A 7,390-nucleotide genomic window follows, 5' to 3' on the forward strand; every position below is an offset into this window, starting at 1 on the left:
GGAATGGATTAGCTTTATTCATGTTTTACCAAACTCGATTGCCAAGCCAGAATCATGAGGCTTGAGTTTCCTAACGAGCCAGCTGTTGAATGGGAGGGATATAATTTTATGCAAAAAGGTAGGTTTATTTCTTAACTTAAGGCCACAAAGATGCTCAAGAAAGGATATATATACCATTTGGTTCGAGTTATGGACACCACTACTAAGGTGCCTTCCCTTGAATCTGTACCAATTGTGCATGAATTCCCCGATGTATTTCCGGATGAGCTCCCTGGAATTCTTCCAGACAGGGATATTGATTTTGGGATTAATGTGATGCTGGGCATGCAGCCTATATCCATTCCACCTTATAGAATGGCGCCGACAGAATTAAAAGAGCTAAAGGAACAACTAAGGGATTTGCTAGAGAAAGGTTTCGTCCGGCCGAGTGTGTCGCCTTGGGGCGCACCAGTTATCTTTGTCAGGAAGAAAGATGGATCACTGCAGATGTGTATTGATTACCGGGAACTCAACAAAGTCATAATCAAAAACAAATACCCATTGCCTAGAATAGATGATTTGTTTGATCAATTACAAGGTGCTAAGTTCTTCTCCAAAATTGATTTGTTGTCCGGGTACCATCAATTGAAGGTAAGGGAGCAGAATATTCCGAAAACAACTTTCAGAACTCGGTATGGGCACTTTGAATTTTTGGTAATGTCTTTCGGGCTAACAAATGCCCCGGCAGCTTTCATGGATCTTATGAATCGAGTCTTCAAGCCGTTCCTCGACTCCTTTGTGATAGTATTCATTGACGACATCCTTGTGTATTCACGAAGTCCAGAGGATCACGCCGATCACCTCACGGTAGTTCTGCAAACTCTTCATCAACACCAATTGTATGCAAAGTTCTCGAAATGTGAATTTTGGCTTGAATCTGTTACATTCCTGGGTCATGTCGTCTCCGGAGAAGGAATTAAGGTTGATCCACAAAAGATTGCAGCAGTGAAAGATTGGCCTAGACCTACTAATCTAACAGAGATTCGCAGTTTCTTGGGTTTGGCCGGGTATTATAGGAGTTCGTGGAGGGGTTCTCCACTCTTGTCTCTCCATTAACTAAATTGACGCAGAAGGTGGTTAAGTTCCAGTGGTCTGATGCTTGTGAAACAAGCTTCCAGGAATTGAAATCAAGATTGATTTCGGCGCCGGTATTAACCCTGCCAGAGGGTACCGAGGGGTTTGTGGTATATTGCGATGCTTCAAGGATCGGTCTTGGGTGTGTATTAATGCAACATGGTAAGGTAATATCATATGCTTCAAGGCAACTTAAGAATCATGAAAAGAACTATCCAACTCATGACTTAGAGCTTGTGGCGGTGGTTTTTGCATTAAAAATTTGGCGTCATTATTTGTACGGAGTCCATGTAGATGTATTCACGGACCACAAGATTCTTCAATAAATTTTCAAGCAGAAGGAATTGAACTTAAGGCAGAGAAGGTGGCTCGAATTGCTCAAAGATTATGATATCGACATTTTGTATCATCCGGGGAAAGCTAATGTGGTGGCGGATGCTCTTAGTCGGAAGTCAATGGGTAGTTTGGCTCACTTGGAGGCATGTCAAAGGCCCTTGGCCCGGGAGGTTCACTAGTTGGCCAGTTTGGGAGTTCGTCTTGCGGACACTAATGAAGGGGGAGTGATTGTGCGGAATAGGGCAGAATCATCGCTTGTGACGGAGGTCAAGGAGAAGCAATACAATGATCCAGGGTTGGTGCAGTTGAATGAGGGGATTCATAAACACAAGACTACGGCCTTTTCTCTTAGCGTGGATGACGGTACATTATGGTACCAAGGGCAACTATGTGTTCCAAATGTAGATAGTCTTCGGGAAAGAATCATGGCAGAAGCTCATACTTCTAGATATTCCGTGCACCCAGGTTCTACAAAAATGTATCATGACCTCAAGGAAATTTTCTGGTGGAATAACATGAAGAGGGGTGTGGCAGACTTTGTGGAAAAATGTTCAAACTGTCAACAAGTGAAGGCCGAGCATCAAAGGCCCGGTGAGTTAGCTCAGAGTATAGAAATTCCAATATTGAAATGGGAAATGATCAACATGGATTTTGTGGTAGGGTTACCGCGCACTCCGTGTAAGTTTGACTCAACTTGGGTGATCGTGGACCGACTCACGAAATCAACACACTTTTTACCAGTTAAATCCACCGACACTGTGAAACAATATGCTCAGTTGTATATCAAGGAAACAGTCAGGCGTCATGGCACTCCAGTTTCAATCATTTCCGATTGAGGGGCCCAGTTCACAGCTAATTTCTAGAAGAAATTTCAGCAAGGTTTGGGTACGTAGGTAAATCTTAGCACGACTTTCCATCCACAAACTGACGGGCAAGCAGAGCGGACTATTCAGATGCTTAAGGACATGTTGCGTGCATGTGTGCTTGACTTCAAGGGTAGCTGGGATGATCATTTGCCACTCATAGAATTTGCTTATGACAACAGCTTCCATGCTAGTATTCAAATGGTGCCGTTTGAGGCCTTGTATGGTAGGAGATGTAGATCGCCGATTGGGTGGTTCGAGGTTGGAGAAGCTGAACTAATAGGACCAGACCTTGTGCATCAGGCTATGGAAAAGGTTAAGATCATAAAAGAGCGGTTGAAAACTGCTCAGAGTCGTCAAAAATCCTATTCGGATGTTCGTCGCAGAGACTTAGAATTCAAGGAAGATGATTGGGTATTCTTGAAGGAATCTCCCATGAAGGGGATCATGCAGTTTGGAAAGAAAGGAAAATTAAGTTCGAGGTATGTCGGGCCGTATAGAATCATTCAAAGGATAGGTCAGGTGGCGTACAAGCTTGAGCTACCACCTGAGCTATCATTAGTGCACCCGGTATTCCATGTGTCCATGTTGAAGAAGGTAGTTGGAGATCCGTCTACTATTGTGCCGGTTGAGACCATCGAGATCAGTGAAGAACTATCATATGAAGAGATTCCGGTTGCTATCCTTGCTAGACAGGTCCGAAAGTTGAGGAACAAAGAAATTGCATGCGTAAATATATTATGGCGAAATCAGCAAGTCGAAGAAGCTACTTGGGAAGCCGAGAATGAAATGAAAAAGAAGTACCCTCATTTATTTGAATAGCCATGTAATAGCTCTATAAAGTTTGTTCCCCTTAAGTTTTGTATCACTTGTTCGGCTAATATAAAGACACTCCTTTTTAGTTATATGTCCCCTATGAGGCTTCCGTTGAGGTTATTTTGCATTCTACTGTGCCATTTAATTCTATATATGTTGCTAAGGTGTGTTTCGGGGCTCTCTGGCAGGTGGATAGGCCTTATACAAAGGAAACTCTGGCGAACTTTTCAGAATGTTAGGAAGTTAGGCAAATCTGGGGCTGATGTTATGTGGTGCAACTGAAACTGTGTTAAGCAAACCTTGATCCTCATTCGAGGACAAATGATCTTAAGTGGGGGAGGATGTAAGGACCCGTAAAAATTTAAACCAAAAAAAAAACTTGGATTTTAGTGGTGCCAAGTTAGATTCCTGCGTTATTATAGTAGAAAATTCTTCTCGCCGCGGTTCGGACTTTTTGGATTGAACAGTACCCTACGGACTGAGAGGAAAATATTTCACAGAAGAACGCATTTCTGCGGCCTATTATGCGGCCGCATAATCACTCTGCGGACCGCATAATGGCCGCAAAGTGAAGCAGTAAGTTTGGCCAACTTGAGGTCATTTTTGCGGTCGATTATGCGACCGCATAATTGATATGCGGACCGCATATCGATCGCATAATCCCTCTTGAGTTTTTGCAGAGGGAGTTCTGCGGTGTATTATGCGACCGCAGAACGAGTATGCGGACCGCATACTGGTCGCATACCTAGGCCATAAGTTCAGGCCCCTGAGGACCATTTATGCGGTCACTTTGCGGACCGCATAACCATTATGCGGTCGCATATGCGACTGCAGACCTGTGTCGAGGCACCATTTTTCTTAATTTAAAACCTGACCCCCATTCCGTTAAAACACCCCATTTAGTCTATTTTGAGCTCATTTCTGATATTTCTAGTATGTGAGAGAGAGAGGGTTCTAGCGGGAGGAACTAATTTTCATCAATCAATCTTCATCCATCACTCAAAGCTTGGAAATACTCAAGTAGAGCACTCAATTTCTTCATCCAAAAAGGTAAGACTTCATCACCCCAGCTCTTAATTTCAAACATAACTATAATGGGGTATTAATAAGATGGTCCATGGGTATGAGGGTTGTTTATCTTGCATTCATGTGTGGTAAAAAGAGTGTGGAAAAGGGAACTAGAACCATGAATGTTTTCCTAATTTTGGGTTCAATTTGTATATTGCAAAAATAAATTGAGGTTGCTAAAGGTTCCGAATAATTGTAGAGTCTAAAGAAGCGCAATTGAGGTATGTATGGCTAACTCTCTTCTTCTTAGAATCGAACTCTTGGTGTACGAATAATTGGTGTAAGTTCCAACCTGATTATTCTAGAATTGTTTGCCTTAGTTCGTTTGATTGAAAGATTCATGTTCTCTCATTGTTTTAGATGGTTACCATGTCATCATGCTATTTGAGAACGTAATTATGATTTTCCAAGCTCCTTCCCTTATGTGTGAAATGCCTTATGTGATGGTACTTATCGACATGAATGATGATGTTATTCGAACAAATAAAAAGGGGAAAGATTTGAATTGTAAAATGTGCCCAAGTGCCAAGAACTACTTAATAAATGAGGCTATTTGTGCCATGTAATGGAGATGGGAAAGAAATGTGAATTGAGTGGACAATTGAAAGAGGTTATGTCTCAAGTGAGATGGCTTAGCCGATCGGGCCGAGATCGGACGCCATGCTGTACACATGGTGGCATTTGTGTTGGAATTATTGATTCACATTGTGGATATGGATATGTCTCACTTGGGATGGCTTAGCCGGTCGGGCCGAGACCGGACTCCGTGTAAAAACACGGTGGCATTGTGAGTTGTGGCTTGGCCCTAAAGATTATTAACCTAAAAAGATGAAAAGATTGAATTGGGAATTGTGTAATCCTTATTTGGTATTTTCTTGTATTTTCATGAAGTACTTATTGATTATTGTGACTGCCTTCTCTTTGTTTCACTGTTCATTCTACTGAGATTGGTGTTTGCCTTACATACTAGTACTATTCGACAGTACTCACATCCCTTTTGCCGGGGGTGCTACATCTTTGAATGGATGTAGGTGGTTCCATCGCAGATAGTGCCGATCGCATATAGTGGTGCTCTCTTTCTCTCATCACAGCAGTTTTGGTGAGCCCCATTTCTCTCAGGGGTCATGTAGTCCTTCTTTTGTATAAGTTTTCACATTTTGAGGTATAGCCGGGGCCTTGTTGCCGGTATTGTCATGTTGCTCTTTTGTATCTTTAGAGGCTCCGTAGACGTTTTTGTGGGTCATGTATGTATGTTGGGGCGGTTGTTGGATCGAGTTGTATGTTAGAAACTTAACTATGGCATAATGCATATAATGGAAAAAAAAAGAAGAACTAGCAACATTTATATATTTATATAACTGATCTCTCCCCTGTTTTGCAAATGGTGACGCATTCCATTTTTAGATCATGAATGAGTCGGGTAGGAAAGGTTTACTAGGCTTGCTCGACCGGGTTCACTCGGTTGAGTGCCGGTCGCACTCCTCGAGGTTAGGGCGTGACATCTACATGTGTCTAAACACTTACACATCCATACTATCTATGCACACATATATACATAATCATTGCTTAACGGAACTGTCGTGGACTTGCAGGTTGATCATAGTACATAAATTGACCTTTTCGAACCTCAAACTAACTCCTGGCTAGAGAGAATTGCAGACCTCAAAGAATCCATTATTTACCACAATGGGTTGCACACCTCAAGCAATGGCCAACACTCACTCAATTGCGAACCTCAGAGCTCGAGTATGGGGAATTTCCAGTGAACTGGGTATAAGCTTACTACAAAGTATAGGCCATTTAAATACAACCAAAACATGAAATTGAGCTTCTAAAATAGATTTATAACTGAGTTTCAAAGCTCGCAACTCAGCAAGAAATACGGATACTCAGAATCGGATTCAGAGTCTCATAGGGATCAATTTTACCGTATTTGGCAAGTTCATGCCTCCAAAAAAGAAAGGTGAAACTTACATACAATAAAGTCATGAAATTGAGCTTTCTAAATGGATTATGGCTGAATATCAAGGCTCATATTTTAAGAATAACAAGAAAAGATTCATACTTGAATAATATTTTCTCAAGAATCATATGAAACAAATGAAGTGTAACTTGACAAAACTCATGCCTATGAAGAAAGAAGTTAAACCTCACATACCTTAGCCTTTCTTTGCTTCAAATCCTTATCAAAAGTAATTCTTGAAATATTACAGCAATATTTCCTTCAAATTAAGGTTGGCTTCAACAAGAAAAAATCCTTAAAACTTAAGTAGGAGATACAACATGAACACCCCCACGCCTCTCAAGTCTTGCGTGAATTATTCTACCCAAAGTTACTGAATTATTTTGTACAATTTACTAGGAGAACTTGAGAGAATATTTGGGGACTTGTTTTACCTCAAGAGGTGCTAGATATCTTCTGAAAAACTGGAGAACAAACTAAATATAAAAAGCCACCGCCTCACTAAGCTAGTAGGTGACTAAGCTGGTTTTTGGCAGTTTGAGTGACCCTGCTTTGAACCCTCATTTCTCCCTATTCTGATATGGTATCTATAAACAACTTAATGTTCTGGAAACTAGATTCAACAAACTCCAACTTCATGTTGAATCATCCTCAAATTCCTTATGGATTGGGAGAAAACTGGCCTGTAAGTTGGCCTAGTAACCAGCCTGCTTTTGCCGTAATACTCTAGTGACGTTGTGGCAGCCCTACTTCGGGCGCTCATAACTTTTTACTCTGACGTCGTATGGATTTAAGGTCTAAACCAATGGAAACTACATACATAGACCTTCGATTTCATATATAATTTATTCCCAAAAAGCTCCATATGCTAGGAAAAATGCTGCTGGCAATATGATCTAGTTACATGCCATATCTTAACCGAAATTGCGGCAACTCAAGTTGACTTTTCTAATACGACATGTTTGGGGTTATATACATAACGTATAATTGAAGTACAGTATATATGTCATGTAAAATAAATTTCTAAACATGTCAAATCCTTTAAAATCATATTTGCCATGTCATGCGTAGAATAAATAAACTCGCAAAAGAGAAAATCGGGGTGTAATAGTATGGACCAATGAGTACTTAGTTGATTTACGAAGAGCCTAGTTATTGCTAGACAAGAGGTCACATATAAATCAGCGGATCGTGCATGATAAACATCGTGAACCCCAACAGAGGGAATTCA

The sequence above is a fragment of the Nicotiana tomentosiformis genome, chromosome 5 (assembly GCF_000390325.3).
Source record: "Nicotiana tomentosiformis chromosome 5, ASM39032v3, whole genome shotgun sequence".
Taxonomy (NCBI): Eukaryota; Viridiplantae; Streptophyta; class Magnoliopsida; order Solanales; family Solanaceae; genus Nicotiana; species Nicotiana tomentosiformis.